The sequence below is a fragment of the Myotis nattereri genome, assembly GCF_964212035.1.
Source record: "Myotis nattereri genome assembly, chromosome: 3".
Lineage (NCBI taxonomy): Eukaryota > Metazoa > Chordata > Mammalia > Chiroptera > Vespertilionidae > Myotis > Myotis nattereri.
Window position 1 is genome coordinate 50179056 of NC_138077.1, and position 19182 is coordinate 50198237.

Consider the following 19182-nt stretch of genomic DNA (forward strand, 5'->3'; position numbering starts at 1 on the left):
GACTGAACCACCTGGCCCAAGATGACCAGGGATCTTCCTTGTAGGTGTAAAGGCCTTGACGATTTTTTTCACCAGAAACCTCTTTGGCTTTACTTATTTATTGGTTGGTTGGCTGGTTCTTTTGTTTGCTCTCAGAGGAGGCCTTCAAAGCCATTTTGGAAGGCTTACAAGTGAAGCCTACAAATAATCCGGCGCAAGGGATGCGCCTGCAGGAAGGGCTGGACCCTGGAATCTCAGGGCAAGGGGGGCCAGAGAGGACACAGCAATATAGCAGGTGATTAAGAGTACAGATGCCAGAGACAAATAGCTTAAATTCAAATACTTACTAGTTATGTGGCCTTGAACACATTTTTTAACCTCTCTGTGCCTCAAGTTCCACACCTCTAAAAGGAAGTTAATAGTGTCTATTTTCTACACCCCTTGGTGAGGGTTAAGCAAACACTTGATGTAAAATAGGTGCTAGCCGAGACCGGTTTGGCTCAGTGGATAGAGCGTCGGCCTGCGGACTGGGGGGTCCCGGGTTCGATTCCGGTCAGGGGCATGTGCCTGGGTTGCGGGCATATCCCCAGTGGGGGATGTGCGGGAGGCGGCTGATCGGTGTTTCTCTATCATCGATGTTTCTGACTCTCTATCTCTCTCCCTTCCTCTCTGTGAAAAATCGATGAAATATATTTAAAAAAAAATAGGTGCTATAATAGTGTTAACAACGATTGCTTAGCTCCCCACCTGTAGGGTTTTCAATCACTTTCACTTTCCGATGAATGCAGGGTCCATGCTAGTGTCCACAGTTCAGGTATGAGGAACTAGTGAATAGTTCAGGTATCAAGAACTTACCACCCCCAACCGGAGTGGCTCAGGGGTTGAGCCTAAACCTATGAACCAGGATGATGGGTCAGGGCATATACCTGGGTTGGAGGCTCCATCCCCAGTGTGAGGCCCTGCAGGGGGCAGCCAATCAGTGACTCTCTCTCATCATCGATGTTTCTATCTCTCTCTCCCTTTCCTTCCTCTCTGAAATTTAAAAAAAAAAAAAAAATCCACTTAAAAGGAACTCACCAGTTTCCAAGGTAGTTCATTGTATAAAACCTGTTAGAAGGTTTACACTGACACTCAGCCAGAAACTTCATATTTGTTCTACCCATTGTCCCAAGGCCACCTAGCACTAGCTGGTCAGCTCTTCCTGGCAAGGGAGTAAAACTGGTTTTCATCACCACTTTTCTTTTTCTCTTCTGTAGGCTAAACCTTCACAGTTCCTATGATGTTCCCTAATAGTTGAGATTTAAGGTTGAAGTTGCCTGGAAAATTATTCTTTCAGAAGTCTCTTCCTTCTTCCCCTCAAAGGTGTTAGAAGAAAGCCAGAACATCTGGAGGGCCTCGAGCCCACAACCATCCTGGCTCCACATTCTCTTACTTCCTTTCAGAATTAAGCTCCAACCAGGCACGGTCATTAGAGGCATTTCCAAGACTCAAGGAGGTATATCCAGGCCTTTCTTCCAGTCATTTCTTCGAATTGTTATTCAGTGGAACTACCTCAGCTCTGTGGGCTGCAAGGTCCTGGAAGGTCTTGCTAATGCCACCAGGATGTCATCACTGGGCAACCTGGGTCACGGCCCTCCTCTTTCTGGTCTCTTCGGGAATCAGTGAGAAACTTGGGCTGTCTGGGGATTCTACCATAGAAATTCCCCACAGAGGGAGAGGCAATTAGCAAAAGAAAAACACCTAAAAATAGTCCTTGGTGCTGCAGCACAGGCAGAGCTTTCCGGTAGAGCGCTCCTGCTCTGGAGCCCAGTGCTAGAGCTATTTCTTTAATTTGAGATAAATGTTATTCCTTGAACATAATAACAACAATAAAAATAGGACAAAGGCCCGATTCCCTCAAAGGAAGCAGAGCAGAGCAAGCAGGTCCATGTGTGATTTTGAAACACACATGCTTGTCCAGAGCTTCACTTTTCATATTTATAACGAGCCCCTCCTGTCTGCCTACCTGGCAGGGTCATTGCAAGGATTCAATGTGGTGAAAGGTGTGAAAGTGCTTGGAAGATTTTTATTATCTTCACAAGATAAGGTGCTATTCCCAATTTTTCGGGTTCTAGGTGCTCCTCAGTGGTTTAACATACTGGCCCTTTTAGTCATTGCAGGCAAATCTTCTACCTCCTCAATAAGACTGTCAACTCTTAGATGGCAGAACAAGAAAGCTGTCATAATTAATATTCAAGTGGCCCGCTGTCTTGTTTAAATGGCTGTTGAAGTGATACTTTCGGTCAAGTGTATTCATCACAAAGAAAATTAATCATCACAGTAGTTGTAAAAACAGACTGAGGGCTCACATGGACAGATTTTTGTTGTTGATATTGAACTCTCAAGTGAGCTCAGATTAAACCAAAGAGAGCACATAATATTTTAATGCGCAATATTTTCTGACTATATATTATGAACATGTCATCAAAGTAGATTAAAAGGGAATTGATCACTAGAATTTTATTACTCAAACTTAGTTAAAAATAAAAAAAGGCCCTAACTGGTTTGGCTCAGTGGATAGAGCGTCGGCCTGCGGAACGAAGGGTCCCAGGTTCGATTCCGGTCAAGGGCATGTACCTTGGTTGCGGGCACATCCCCAGTTGGGGATGTGCAGGAGGCAGCTGATCGATGTTTCTCTCTCATCGATGTTTCTAACTCTTTATTCCTCTCCCTTCCTCTCTGTTAAAAATCAATAAAATATATATAAAATAAAATAAAATAAAATAAAAAAATAAAAAAAGGTTCTTACCCTTATCAGAACTTCAATGTACCTGCTTGTTAAAGCAACTCCTATGGTGACATCTAGTTCCACAATTAGGTACATAGATGTCATCTTCCTAAAGTATGCTGGGCAGTACTTAAGGAAAACACATTTTTGGAGGTACCATAACATCCAAACATAAGACAAAACAAAACAAATGATGTAGCCGAAGCACAATGGATAGTAATAAAGTGGCAAAAGTTAGTTTAAGCAAAACGTCCAAATTTTCTCCTTTCTGTTTGTATTATTCTATAACCCAAAATCAAAGTTGTTCTGGGAATTATATTTTTAAATTTTAAATTCAAGATATATGATTATTTTAATGCCCAAATTTTAAATCATGTATCTGTCTCTAACTGAGGTTTCCTTAAGTTAGGCCTTCTTTCTCTTTTTGAATTGACCTTGGACCAACTCTAGCAAGTGACTCACCAATGTGGTTGAAAAATGAAAGAATAATTTTCTAAGAGGGATTAGAAAATCTGGTACATAATGATAGGTGAGCTTGTTTCAATTCCTAGTATCTAAATTTTTCCTTTTTATAAAGAGTTACAGTTTGTAGGAATTAGTGTCTGTGGGAGTTCTGAGATTTTTAAGTGGTGACTTATCTAAGACATTTTCTGTTCATATGAAACATAGGAATCTGTTGACTCTTGGCATCAGCTGTGCAATTAATCAGTGCATTTTTTCTGCTTGGAAGCCTACAATGAATGAGTAATAACATTTTCAAAAATTTGCCAGGTCAAAAACTCTTAATGAGTATACTAATAGCAAAATGTCTATCAAACGGAAAGCAACTTATATCTTCACAAAGAAACTTCAGCAACACATAAGCTAAAAGATCAACATCAGTGTGATATGTATAGTCCACTGGCTGCTATGGTATAAACTGCATGTCTTAGAAATACCTTCAAATCCAATTTCAATAGGCAACTGCCATAGACTGTCTGAATCCCCAAATTCATAAATTGATTTCCTAATCCCCCAGGTATTAAGAGATGGGGCCTTTGGGAAGCTTTAAGATCATGAATGAGATCAGTGCCCTTTAAATGGAGATTCCAGAGAGTTACCTCTCCCCTTTCACCCTGGGAGGGCACAGCAAGAAAATGGTCATCTATGAACTAGGAAGCCGGTCCTCACCAGACGCAGGATCTTGGCGCCTTGACCTTGGACTTGCCAGCCTCCAGAACTGTGAGAAACAAATGTTTGTTGTTTAAGCCACCCAGTCTATGGTGCTTTTTGTGATAGTGGCAGGGACACAAAAGACAGCAACAAAATCAATTTCATTAGATAATATGACAAAAACTGCCACTAGCAGCTGACTTACTTTATTAATGACTTGGAGTCTAAATAACTTTTAACTGTTATCAAAAATGAAAACACATGGGTTTTTTAAAAATTTATGTTCTTCCTCTTGTACTTTTTTTTAATTCTATTTCTTCTCCACACTATTTATTTTGAAATAAATTTAGACTTACAGAAATGTTGCAAAATAATACAGAGTTCATATATACTCTTCACTCAACTCCTGATGTTAACAACTTACATAACCAGTGTACAGTTATCAAAACCAGAACATTTACGCTGGCACCATGCTACTGAATAAGCTACAAGCTTTCACCAGTGCCTTCCCCACTCCCCGACCCCCCTCCCTCACCCCCACCCCCAGCCAATGTTCTTTTTCTGTTTCAGGATCCATCTAGGATCTACTTTGCATTTAGTTGTCTCCTTAATCTTCTTAAATTCATGACAAATCCTCCATCTCTTCTTCACTTCAAGACCTTGATGTTTTTAATAAATAATGGTCCAATGTTTTGTTGAATGTCTTTTGATTTGGGCTTCTCTGGTGTTTACTAATGATTTGTCAACAGTTATTAATTTTGGCGAGAATGTCACAGAAGTGATATTAGTTATCTTTAGGCTTTTTACAATTGCTAGTCAAAATAGTATTTTTTCAAAGGGACTTAGATTAGTTCTTTGTTCCTTATCCTTTTCAGTGTAGCTTATTCATTTGTAACCGAGTTACATGTATTTATTATTACTTATATTCCATACTGGTTGATTTTAATTATTTAAAATTAATTTTAGTGATTTTTCTATTATTTGAGTATGTAAAACATCTGTATGTTTCTAAGAGCCTTGTCTAAATTCCTTGTGTGAGAGTTCAGCTTTCTCCACAGCCCCACCCATAGAATGGATTATGCTACATTTTTATTTTTGTCAGTTTAATTGAAATGTCATCTTAATTTGCATGTCTCTAATTATGAGTTTGAACATTTTTTATTTTTCAAAGGAATTGCCTGTTTACATTACTTTCTTATTTTGTTATTAGAAAAAAATACCCACTTTTAAAAGACCAGAAATTGCCACCAGGGAGGGTCCTGGAATTAAATTATACTAATTTAAACATTTATTTAGATAGGAGTTCAAAACAAGGTCATTTTCATAGAAACAGGGAGTAAGGTTTTAAGATGACTTTTTATTCAGTCACTCATCCATGCATACAGTCCACAAATAATTTGAAACTAAAACTAAGTCACTAAAAGACAGTAAAGGAAGAGAGATGTGTCAACCATAAGCAAAACACAGCTTTGCAATACAGGTAGGACTGCAGAGCTCAGTGAAGGTACAAAGAAAAAAAAGGTAGTTCATTCTATCTTTTGATGAAGAAACAAGCAGTTAGAAAAAGCTTTATATAGATTAAGAAATGTGAGGTAAACTGAAGGAGGTACTCTTATTTAAATATACAATTTCCGCCAAAACCGGTTTGGCTCAGTGGATAGAGCGTTGGCCTGCGGACTGAAAGGTTCCAGGTTCGATTCCAGTCAAGGGCATGTACCTTGGTTGCGGGCATATCTCCAGTAGGAGATGTGCAGGAGGCAGCTGATCGATGTTTCTCTCTCATCGATGTTTCTAACTCTATCTCTCTCCCTTCCTCTCTGTAAAAAATCAATTAAATATATTTTTAAATATACAATTTCCAATGCTTAATAAATGTTACCATCTCACTTTCTGCCCATAATGAATACCAGTAGATACTGTATTCACTAAAGGACAAACCACTTTTGAAAAATACAGCACCCATATTCAGACTCTGTATTTACCTCCAATCCTGTCCTATATCCCATCACATCTCTATGAGAAATAGAGCAATAATTCTTCTTTAACTTAAGTACATCCTATAGCAGACCAAAAAAAAAGGGGGGGGGGGGCGAGAAATAATGTTGTTACTTTTACAGTTCTTTTCTGATAAAACCTTCTGAGGTCCAGTTAATATATAAACCTTCCATGCATTTTCCTCCAACCTTCCCACCCCCGTTCCCAATCTTCAAATAAATAATACTTCAAAGTTTGCTGTTACAATTTGAGGTTTTCCATTCTCTTCTAATTACACTATAATGAGTTGTTTTGAATAGATGCAGAGCTTATCATCTATTTTTTAAAAAAAAACTTTAAATATGAGTTCTATGAGCCAAGTATCAGTTGTTTATTGTGAGAAATATGAAGTCAATCAATCCAAGATAGTCAATACTTGTGAATTTCAGGGAAGCAACATTTGCTCATTAGTCAAAACTCATCACCAAAATACAGGCACAGTTCCAAATGTACATTCTCACTTCTACTACCTCAACTCTCTCTGACCCTACAAATCCCACACATTCTTTAAGACTTACCATAAGACCTACCAGCTCCCTCTGGGAAATTTTTTTCTGATGCTTCCTGACTCTGCCCCAAATCAATTACAACCTCTGAGCTCCTATAACAGATTATATTGTTCCATAATATGGAACTGATTTATTCAGCTTGTACGTATGTCTCCTCCCCCAAGAGATTATGAGCTCCTATACCTACAACTTTAGGTATCTTTATCTTTCATATTTTATCTTAGTACCTAGAACATGTAATAAATAATTTATTAATTAAATATTGATATAATAAAATTAATAGTAAATTGATGATATTTCATATTGCTGAAGTAAAGTAATATGGGGACTGTTATATGGATTTTTAATTTGGAGAATATTTTACAATTATGCACCAAATTCAAAAACAATAACCCACAAAGTATTTAGAGTAAGTATATGGCCTATGCCTGAAATATAATTCACTTGTAGACACATGTTAACTCATAAGATTCACTCATACTCAGAGAACTATAAAATATATCAATAATAAGATACCATTGTTCAATTATTCAGGTTTCAAAGATGAAAATGTTTGATAGGCCAATGTACTAGAAAGAATGTAAAAGAAATGGGAACTCTTACATTCTTGGAAAGAGTAAACACTGAATACATTTATGGATTGCAATTTGTCTCCATCTTTCAACACTTAAAAAGCCACTTCTCCCAAATGTCTTTTCTAAATATTAGCTTCCTGATATGGTTGCAGACGGTAAGCTAGTGACAATTGCACAACATATCAGTACAACTTCGATTACATGCTATTTGATCCTAATGATACTAATCCTTTCATAGGGAACTAATTGAATTTTGGCACATCTCTTGTTACAAAGAAATGTCTTGAACTTTAAAAAATTATTAACTCAATATGTACTGAAAGATCCCTGAAATTTATTGTTTGAAATTTAATTACATGAATTTATAATATAAAAAATTATATTTTTTATATATGTATATTTCTTATACACATGTATAAGAATATTAAATTATGTTACAATCTGTGTGATGGAATAAAAGAATGTGCATTGCTTATGTTTATAAATTAATGGACTCTTTCTGAAAGGGTACACAAGAAACTGATATTGGGTATAGTCTTAGGGAGGATTAGGATGCTGAATAGGAGAGAGACGAGATTTACTTTAGGCTACAATTTATTTCGTACTTTTAAAACTTGGTACTATGTGTGTGTATATATCCTATCTAATAAAAGAGAAACATGGTAATTAGCGTACAACCGCTACCCTTCCCATTGGCGAATCAGGGCAATATGCAAATTAACTGCCAGCCAAGATGGCGGCCGGCAGCCAGGCAGCTTGAAACTAACATGAGGCTTGCTTGCTTCAGTGACAGAGGACTCCAGCGTTCCCCGCCTATGGCTGTAGGCCTCTAAGCTGCAACTCTAAGCAACTATGTTACAAATATAGAAGCTAAACAAAACCCCAGAAACCCGCTTTAGTCCACCAGGCTTCAGCCAGCAGGATCGCAACATTGTAAGCAAAGGCCAGAAACCTACTTTCAGCAGCGGAGGCCTAAGAGCTGGAGCCAAGCCTCAAAGCAAAAGCTGCCCCAGAATAAAAAAAAAAAGAAAAAAAGGAGCGGTTGGGAGCTTCAGTCACCTGTCAGCCTGAAAACAGCCCTCAGCCCCTCACCCAGACGGGCCAGGCACCCCAGTGGGGACCCCCACCCTGAAGGGTGTATGACCAGCTGCAAACAGCCATCATCTCCTCACCCAGGCTGGCCAGGCACCCCAGTGAGGACCCCACCCTGATCCAGGACACCCTTCAGGGCAAACCAGCCGGCACCCACCCGTGCACCAGGCCTCTAGCCTATATAGTAAAAGGGTAATATGCCTCCCAGCACTGGGATCAGAGGAGCCGCGAGGCCTCCAGGCACTGGGATCAGTGTGACAGGGGGCAGCACCCAAACCCCCTGATCGCCCTGCAGCTCTGTGTGTGATAGGGGGCGGGGCCACAACCTCCCTATCCACCCTGCTCTGTTCCTGACAGGGGAAGGCACCCCAACCCCCTGATCAGCCCTGCTCTGTGCCTGATATGGGGGAGCTCCCCAACCCCCTGATCGCCCTGTGGCTCTGTGTGTGACAGGGTAGAGCCATAACCTCCCCATCGGCCCTGCCCTGAGTGTGAGATGGCGGCACCCCAACCCCCTGATCGGCCCTGCTCTGTGGGTGATAGAGGGCGGCACCCCAACCCCTATCCCACGGGCCCTGCTCTGTGTGTGATGGGATAGAGCCATAACCTCCCCATCAGCCCTGCCCTGAGTGTGACAGTGGCGGCGCCCCAACCCCCTGATCCGCCCTGCTCTGTGTGTGACGGGGCAGTGCCCCAACTCCCCTATCGGACCTACTCTGTGAGTGACAGGGGGGAGCTCCTCAACCACCTGATCGGCCCTGCTCTGTGCATGACAGGGGGGAGCTCCCCAACCCTCTGATGGGCCCTGCTCTGTGCGTGACAGCGGGCAGCGCCCCAACCCCTCATTGGCCCTGCTCTGTGCGTGACAGTGGGTGGCGCTGCAACCTCCCCATCGACCCTGCCTTGAGTGTGACAGGGGACGGTGCCCCAACCCCCCCAATCGGCTCTATCCTGAGCATGACTGAGGGTGGCATCGCAACCTCCCAATCCGCCCTGCTCTGTGCATGACAGGGGGCTGCGCCCCAACTCTCCAATCGGTCCTGCTCTGAGCCCGACCAGGGGCTGCACCTTGGGATTGGGCCTGCCCTCCGCCACCGGGAGCAGGCCTAAGCCAGCAGGTCGTTATCTCCCGAGGGTTCCCAGACTGCGAGAGGGCACAGGCCAGGCTGAGGGACTCCCCCTCCCCCCCGAGTGCACAAATTTTTGTGCACTGGGCCTCTAGTATATATTTATATTAATTCTTCCAAATAAATGAGAAATAAATATAATTAAATATATAAATTTTGCTTTGGCTAAAGAAGTATTTATTACTAAGACTGGTTAAAATACAAAATAAAGACAGTGAAGGAGATACACTAGAACTGGAAATGTCATTTCCAAGTAGCCAACAGGATATAGTCTTAATGCCCTGAGTCAGAATACTTCATCAGAATCATACCTGCTCAGGGCCTAAGAACAGAATGTTCCTATCAAAAAGAGTTTAAGGTATTGATAAGACTTATCCTCTGCAACAACAACCAAGATGACGGCATAGGTAAACACCTGAATTTGCTGCTGCGCACAACCACATTAAAAGTACAACTAAAAGACAAAACAAATATCATCCAGAACCACGGGGAGGCTGGCTGAATGGAAATTCTACAACTAGAAGGAAAGAGAAAAACACATTGAGTCCGGTAGGAGGTGCAGAGGTGTGGAAGTGCTGAGGTACGGAGCCGTGCGTAAGGGGCTGGCAGCTGGGTACGTGTTGTCTTTTTCAATCTGGAGGGAGACACAAGCTCCCAATTGCTCTGAACTCCAGTTCCGGGTGAGAATTTGGGGACCCAGACTCATATGGAGGGAAACTGGACTGTCAGGCATCGGGCCAGAATGTGAGGGCGGCTTTCTCGCAGAGGTGCTTGCAGCGATCATTGTTCCTGCACGGGCCATGGGACACAGACCCCGGGACCTCTCCAAGGCAGAGCAGACTGGCAGCCATTGCGGTTTGTTCCCCCCTGGTGATTCCCTGCCCCACCCAGTTTACAATCCCACCCAAGCTGTGCACAGAGGCTTTTGCATATGAATGGCCTGGCCTTTCTCTGGCTAAAAACCTGGGCAGAATCAGTGAGTGCCAAAGCCCCACTGAAGCAAGTCCTGCTCCATAAGGGTGTCTCCAGCACAGAAGTTCTCCCATTGTAGATACAACTGGTCCTCGCAGCCAATTGGCCTGGAGGTCAATTCCTCTCAGTTATACCAACAGCAATCAAGGCTTAACTACAACAAGACTGTGCACACAGCCCACAAAGGGGTGCACCAAGAGTGTCCACCTCAGGTAAGTGTCAGCCTCATGGAGGCTGAGCCACTGGGCCCTATAGGACACCTAGCACACAAAGCCACTCTATCAATACAGGGAAGCAGCCAAAATGCGGAGACAATGAAACAGGTCACAAATGGACGAAATGGAGGAAAGCAAACTACTGGATATAGAGTTCAAAACCATGATTATAAGGTTACTCAAGAATCTTCAGGAAACCTCTGAGAAATATAGTGAGACCCTCAAGGATATGAAAAAGGACCAATTAGAAATTAAGCATACACTGACTGAAATAAAGAATAATATACAAAGATCCAACAGTAGACTAGAAGACCCCAAGAAGCAAGTCAAAGATTTGAAATACAAAGAAGTAAAAAACACCCAACCGGAAAAGAAGAAAGAATCCAAAAATATGAAAATAGTGTAAGGAGCCTCTGGGACAACTTCAAGCATACCAACACCAGAATTATGGGGGTGCCAGAAGAAGAGAGAGAGCAAGATATTGAAAACCTATTTGAAGAAATAATGACAGAAAACTTCCCCTACCTGGTGAAAGAAACAGACTTACAAATCCAGGAAGCGCAGAGAACCCCAAACAAAAGGAATCCAAAGAGGACCACACCAAGACACATCATAATTAAAATGACAAGAGCAAAAGAAAAAGAATATTAAAAGCAGCAAGAGAAAAACAGTTAGTTACCTACAAGGGAGTACCCATACGACTGTCAGCTGATTTCTCAACAGAAACTATGCAGGCTAGAAGGAAGTGGTAAGGAATATTTAAAGTGATGAATAGCAAGAACCTACAGCCAAGAATACTCTACCCAGCAAAGCTATCATTTAGAATTGAAGGTCAGATAAAGAGCTTCAAAGACAAGAAAAAACTAAAGGAGTTCATTGCCCCCAAACCAGTATTATATGAACTGCTGAAGGGTATTCTTTAAGAAGAGGAAGAAGAAGAAAAAGGTAAAGATAAAAATTATAAACAACAAAGTGACAACAAATATATATATATCAACAAGTGAATCTAAAAATCAAGTGAATAAAAAAATCTGACTAACAGAATAAACTGGTGAATAGAATAGAATCAGGGGCATAGAACGGGAGTGGACTGACAATTCTCAGGGGAAAGGGGGTTTGAGGGGGTGCGGAAAGAGACTGGACAAAAATCGTACCCCTATTGACGAGGATAGTCTGCGGGGAGGGGGAACGGGCAGGGGGTGGGGTGGGAACCAAGTGAAAAGGGGAGCTATGGGTGGAAAAAAGAGGAACAACTGTAATAATCTGAACAATAAAGATTTATTTAAAATAAATAAATTAATAAATAAATAAATAAATAAATAGACATCTGCAATGAAGGGGGTACATGAAATAAAAACAAAAAAAGTCCTAAGTGCTATAAATCTGAGATATTACTCTTGTTTTAATTTTAAATTATGTAGTAATGTTTTTAAAGTGAGGTCTTAAGTTTAGTTGACATTGGGGGGAAATAGTTAATATTAGCATATCATTGAAATAAGCTATATTAAACTTCCCTGTGCTCTTGTGGAATTTCAACAATCTTGAATATTAAAAACACAAAAGAAAATAATAATGAAGACCCCCTTTCACTTCAGCGATAAACAGTCAACCAACCCCTTTTATTAAATTTCACATTATCTGTTCTCTCCAAATAAAAATCTCCTTTAATTGTATAGTATCTATTAAGTCTACCTGTTAAATGAGTTAAGTTTTAAAAGTTCTACTCAATGCATGCTTAGTGAGCATACCATGCATATCATAAAGATAACCCCTGCCCCAGTGACCTCATATCTTGGGAGCATGAGGAAGAACAGGTAGCTATACAAATAATGGTGATAAGGATAGAGATGCCTGATAACTATTGTGAGAGCAAAGATAAAGGGAGCAATTTCATTTGTCCAGGAGGGAGGTACAAGGCAAAACAAAAGGGGGAAAAAAAGGAACTCCAATATGGTGGCATTTGTAAGAATGGAGTTTTTTCCAAAAACCTGATAGGAAAAGAAAATTTATTTGTGGAATGACTTTATTCAGAGTTTAAGGGAATAAATTTTCAACAGAGATCAAAACAAGATAGGTAATATTCAGCTCAATCCTTATGAACAACATAAGGATTTCCTAAAGGGGAGAGTGATTTTCCCTAAAGCCACATGGCTCCTACTGGCAGAGTTACCACTCAAGTGAGGACACTGCCTCCAGCGCAACATTCTTTACCTGACACCATGTGTGGTTTCTGGTTTGAGATATGTAAAGATCAAACTTACTTTATAAAATGCATAGAAATGATTTCATGGCATCCTTCCGTGGAAATTAAATTTTCTCTCTGCAAATTCTCTGCTTTCCAGAAGCAGAGGGCAGCCATTCATTTAAAGACCCAACAACAGTAAACATAATATTGCCTTTACAGTATTTGGTATTGACTGGTGTCAACTTTCAGAATTGGGTCTAAGAGAGAGTCTTGGCTTATGGAGTAGGCTGGCTCTCATAATGGTGAGCTTTAACTGTGCACATACAAATGCTTATAGATCTATGATCCGGACAGAGGAAGGAGGAGAAAAACTGCTCCCTGGAACCATTGATTTGAGTAGTAGTGAAGGCTTGATAGGGATGTGGTACTTTGTAAGGAAATAGTTTAGCCCTCTTTACGGTGCTCATTATACATACAGATACATTCACAAGTACACATATGTGCATATCTTTGTGCCTCTGCAGAACACTCTGCCATGTACCAAGCAAGAGCTTCGTGTAGAATTTTCAAAACTCCTCTTTATGCACTTTCTTTCTATCTTTATTTCCTTCCTTAAACACATAAAAAGGAATCTACTTATATTATTCCACTTTTATTCTTTCCTAAACCTATTGAGTGATGCCTTCTGCCCATACATCTCACTGATGTTCTCCTTATAAAATCACCATATACTAACTAGATTATTCTAGTTTCTAGCACATTTTGTCGTAATTATACAGAAAACTGTAATTATATGTATTAAAATTATTAATCACTCTCTATTTCAGAAAAGTCTTCCTCCTTATCTCTAGAACGAGTTTTTTTACTTCTCTGTTTAAGTTCACAGTTTTCTGTCTGGCCATCACCCAGTACTACTGTTTCCAGGGTTGCAGCTTCTAATCCTTTCACTCTCTTTACTTTTCTCGGGCATCCCTCTACAGATGTCTTAGTCTGCTGACGACTGCTGACCAGACTCCTCCATAGTTTTAGTTGCATATTTCCAGGCTTTCCTGGAAAGCTTTACCTAAATGATCCACAGGCACTTATGAAACAGCAAATCTGGATACATCCCTTTCCCAAAAAACCTATTGAGTTGCACATTTTAGTAAAAGATTCCATCATGTATACAGCTTCCAAATAATAAAACCTGTAAACCATCCAAGGCTCTGCTTGCTAACTCACCTCCCATCAGTCGGAGGCTATTAGAGATATTATTTCTTTAACATCTCTTACATCCATCCACTTTGTTCCTATCTTCTTTCAGGCCCTCATCACTTCTTGCCTGACTACTGTAACATTATTATGAAAGACAATCCAACTGTCAACTCTCTTCAATTTACCCTCCACACTGCTAAAAATAATCACCCCAAAGCTCAAATCCCTGAAGGATTTTGCTCTTCAGAAACTTTTCAGAGTATTCAAGATGAAGTCAACAACTTAAGCTCCCCCAAAAAACCCTGGGTAATTTGCCTCATCTTCCTCCATCTCTGTCCATGAACTTAACACCATTCATATCCTTGAGGCACAGAGTTTCATGTGTGTGTATCTTTGCACATGTTGTTCCCCTTGCTTGGACACCCTGCCTTCTTTCATATCCCAGTGAATACATGTACTCAACATTAAAAAAATTGGGTTCACCATGACCTCCATCAAAACCCTTCCTTGAATAGGTTAGGGCTCATCTATGTATATTTCTTAGCATAGAACTTTCACATAGCAAACTTTCATTTGTTTAATTTATAACCTTTATGTCTGATAGAGTTGTGGAAAAACCAAAGTATTTGTTGAAAATTCAGCCAAATAATCATACAAACATGCAACTATGATTGGTGCCTAAAAGGAAAGTTCATGATGCTATAGTGTCTAAAGTAGGAGATGAGGATTGATCTAGTTGGAAGAATCAAGAAAAGGTGAAGAATTTGTCATCTCATGCTTTGTATCACAATTAGTTGGGCATATCTTTTATATACATTTCCTCACTTCAAACACACACACACACACACACACACACACATTTATTCCTTTTTATGGCAAGTATAAAATGTATTAGTACTATTAGTAACAGTAATAATAATACTATTACTACCACCTGCCCCTATACACAGACTCTGTTCAGAACATAAGAAATTGTCACCAAATACCTGCTGGATTAAATAAAATGTTTCACCCAGTGTCTTAGAATAGTTACATGGTTTTATTTTTTTCAAGATTGAATTAACCATATAGTTCATCTGAAGATAAGGGCTTAATCAAATGTATTGTAACCTAATATGGCAATTATATATAAAAGCAACATGTATTGTGCATTCTCTTTCCTGAAAATCAATGACACACCTTCCAGATGGTTTCAGGTATGAGAAATATAACGGAGGTCTTGAAACGAGTGAAAACAAACTCAAGCTAAGAGAAAATATGTGTTTTGAACCCTTTATTTGACTAGTCTAAAAATATTCTTGGAAGACCAACAGGCAAAGACCCGGATAAAGAAATTTCTAGAGCACCAATCTGAAAGGCCTCCTACTCCCTGAATTTGCAATTGTTTCCATTTCTGATTGGATAGGTTAATTGCCACCATTTTTCAAATGGATGGTCCAAAATGATCTGGTTTCTACAGCTTTAAGCAAGTGAACGCTGACTGTATCTGATCCGGTCGATACGCAAGTCACTGGGTAATGCGTCTAAGAGCTAGGACTGAATAACCTCTACAGCAGTGGCTCTCAACCTTCCTAACGCCGCAGCCCTTTAATGCAGCTCCTCATGTAGTGGTGACCCCAACCATAAAATTATTTCCCTTGCTACTTCATAACTGTAATTTTGCTACTGTTATGAATCGTAATGTAAATATCTGATATGCAGGATGTATTTTCATTGTTACAAATTGAACATAAAGCATAGTGATTAATCACAGAAACAATATGTAATTATATATGTGTTTTCCGATGGTCTTAGGCGACCCCTGTGAAAGGGTCATTCGACCCCCAAAGGGGTCGCGACGCACAGGTTGAGAAACGCTGCTCTGCAGTATCCTAGGCTTGTGTAAATTTTCCATTTGGATTCAAATGTTATTTACATTTTAGATCTATGTTATCTCTTGATCCAATGCCTCTCAATTGGAGAAGTTTAGTGGTTAAGACTTGTGCTTTCGAATCAAACCAGACCTGGTTTTAACTTCTCAACCCTGACATTTAAGTGATTCACTTCTCCAAACTTTATTTTTTCTTGCCTGCACAATAGTGTGAGTATTAAAATGACTGTTGCCACAATTAAATGAAGTAGAATATCTTAGTATGGTACCTGCCAGAGAGTAAGTGCTCACTAAATGATGGTAATGATTATGAAGGTGGTGGGGATTGTATTGACACTGATAACTCTGGAATAGACTTCCATTAATAATCTTTTTCTTATTTAAAAATATGTCCAGCAACCTCAACCATCTGCTATTTAAGGTTGTTTTTTATAACTGCTCTACAACATCTGTCTAAATAAGAACCATTTTTGCTTGAGGAAAGAATCAAAGAAAATTGGACTTATAGAAGAACAGTTTTGAAGATTTTTATTTCATCAAAACTCTCTGAGACTGTGAATGGATAAGGGGTTTCTTTGGGGGCTGATAAAAATGTTCTAGATAGACAGTGATGATCCTTGCATAGCCTTGTGAGTGCACACACACACACACACACACACACACACACACCAAAAAACAACCCCTAAACTATAGCCTTTAAAGGGGTGGAATTCTATGATATTTGAATTCAATTTAAATTTTAAAAAAACCTTATAAGAAAAATATGTGGGCCTTTTGTGCAACTACAAAATTGATTGAAATGTTTGAGACTTAGAGCCGTACATTCCTGAGTCAAATCCCAATGTTACTAGTTATCAGCTATGTGTGTTCATGGACAAAGTTCTCAACTTCTTTGAGTTTCATTTTCCTCATTTGCAAAGTGAGGCTAATAAACTGCCTTGCAGAGTTGTGGTAACACAGTATAAGGGGCTAGAAGAAGAAAATGCTTAATGCCGAGTTTAGCACTTATAGACTCCCCACAAACAAATTCCTTGTCTCTTTTCCCCAGGGTTTGAAATCTGCTTAACAAGGACTAGTGTATGTTTAAATGATGGCTTTAAAATTAAATCATAACATGGTATAAATCACCTACTGACCATTCCTGTATTTAAAATTTATAATCTATAAATGCAAAAAACAAATACCTTTTTTTACCATTGTTGGTTTGACTTTAATCCAAGGCATCACTTAGACACTCAGCATTCAGGCTCCATTCTGGATTAGTAAGCCAGGTGTGAACCTTTTCCATTTTAGTAGTTAATAGGTTTAACTATGAAAAAGTCCAACATCAAAGGTGAAAAAACAGCATGCATCAGGATTTCAATTATATTTGAAAAAGAGATATATGGAGGGGGACGGTGGGGAGAATGAAGGCATATGCACAAAAATACAACAGTGGCTATTACTCAGTGAACATGGTGGCTACTGGCGATTGCGGGGGAGGCAGGACAGTCTAGTTTGTTCAGAGGATGATCTCTGGAATTGGACTTGCTGGGCTTCCCTTCTGCTCTACCACTGACGGCCAATGACGCCTTTGTGTGTGTCACAAGCCTCTCCAGACATCACTTTCTATTTATATAAAATGAGGACAATAATATGCCACACAGTAAAGCTTAACTGGGGTCATGTATATAAAGCACCACAAGGTACAGTACCTGTGAAAATTAAACACTCCACACATGTTATCATCAATTTCTATTCCTGTATTTCTGGATTTTTTAAATTTTCTAAAATTAATGTTGAATTCTTTTAAAATCAGAAATAAATATTTCTTTTCTTTTTACTATAAGCATATTTTTAAATTAAGAATGCTAAATATTCAAACTACAACTCTTGAGGTTACAGCATCAAACAATACTTCTTCCATCTAGCCAGCATGGCTTAGTGGTTGAGCATTGACCTATGAACCAGGAGGTCATGGTTACATTCCAGGTCAAGGCACATGGCCTGGTTGTGGGATCCTGGGCTCGATCCCCAGTGGGGGGCATGCAGGAGGAAGCCGATCAGTGATTCTCTCTTATCACTGATGTTTCTGTCTCTCTCTCCCTCTCCCTTCCTTTCTGAAATCAATAAAAAGTATTTTTAAAAAGTACTTCTTCCATAGCCTACTATATGAGCTTCATGCTTGGATTCAGTAAACATGCTGTTATTATTCTCAGTACTTCTAATATCAAATGTTGAAATTTTCTAAAAAAGCATAAGCTATGAATTGGATGGAATTTTCTGATTCCCTACACAGACTTACAAGGATTGCAATATGACTTCGAGGAAGTGGATTTAGTAATATTCCCAAGGCAGCTACCAGGTAGTCTTTTTGAAAAGTATACCAATTTAGCCCTGACTGGTTTGGCTCAGTGGATAGAGCATCAGCGTACGGACTGAAAGGTCCCAGGTTCGACTCCAGCCAAGGGCATGTTCCTTGGTTGCGGGCACATCCCCAGTAGGGGGTGTGCAGGAGGCAGCTGATTGATGTTTCTCTCTCATCGATGTTTCTAACTCTCTATCCCTCTCCCTTCCTCTCTGTAAAAAAAAAAGAAAAGAAAAGTATACCAATTTACAATTTTATTAGATGTGCCTATCTTTGCTTCCAGACCCTTTAAGTGATATTTTTAAAATAAAAATAAAATGCACTTTCATTTTTGGGGTCCCTCCATCAATTATAAACTCAGGGAAAGAGAGAGACCAACTATCCAGATATGCAAAGAAAATAAAATGAGATGCGTACAATTTTCTAATTCCCAAACTTTTACTGCCTCTTTCCAACAGCAGAGTTTAAAACTAACTAGGACACACACACACACACACACACACACACACACACACACACACACTAACATATTGGATTTTCAAATAATTTTCCTAGCCTAATTAAAATCTATTTATTTCTTAGGGAATATGATAAAAAATGAAGTCTATTACTGTTTCTTGTGGGATTTTTGCTTATTTATTTATTCTTCCAGAAAGCAATGTTTGCATTTTCAAAGTAAAGTCATCTGGGGACACCAAATCCTGACCATATTTATATAATATGACACTTCGCAAGCTGCAAACACAATCTCATATTGCTTTCTCTAACCCTATTTCTCCCACACACCTTCACAAGGGAACAAACGCTGAATGTAAATATCTATCCATGAAAGGCATTCCATCTGACATCACTATTTTCTGCAAAGAAAAATATCCCAGGGTTAGTGGTTGTTTGGGGGAAATAAATTTAAAGTGGAGTATGCTCAGGAATACAAACTAATTTTGATAAAACATTGTTGAATATTTCACTACCTTCTTTAATCCCTATAATACAGCCTAACGTAGACTTTCCAGCATCTTTCATGAGACATTCAAGAGCCAGCACAGTCTTTATCTAGCTTTCTGACTATACCGTCTACAATATTACATCACTCATCATTACTTTAGGCCCACAGTTCCATATCTGAAACACTTGGGAAAAGGAATTTATTGCAATTCAGGTTTA

At 39.6% G+C, this 19182-nt stretch overlaps 1 protein-coding gene across 7 annotated transcripts in view; it reads right to left on the reverse strand.

The window, feature by feature from the left end:
• Nucleotides 1-19182, reverse strand: part of FGF12 (fibroblast growth factor 12) — a 528942-nt gene that overhangs the window by 367047 nt on the left and 142713 nt on the right. The window lies entirely within an intron of this gene.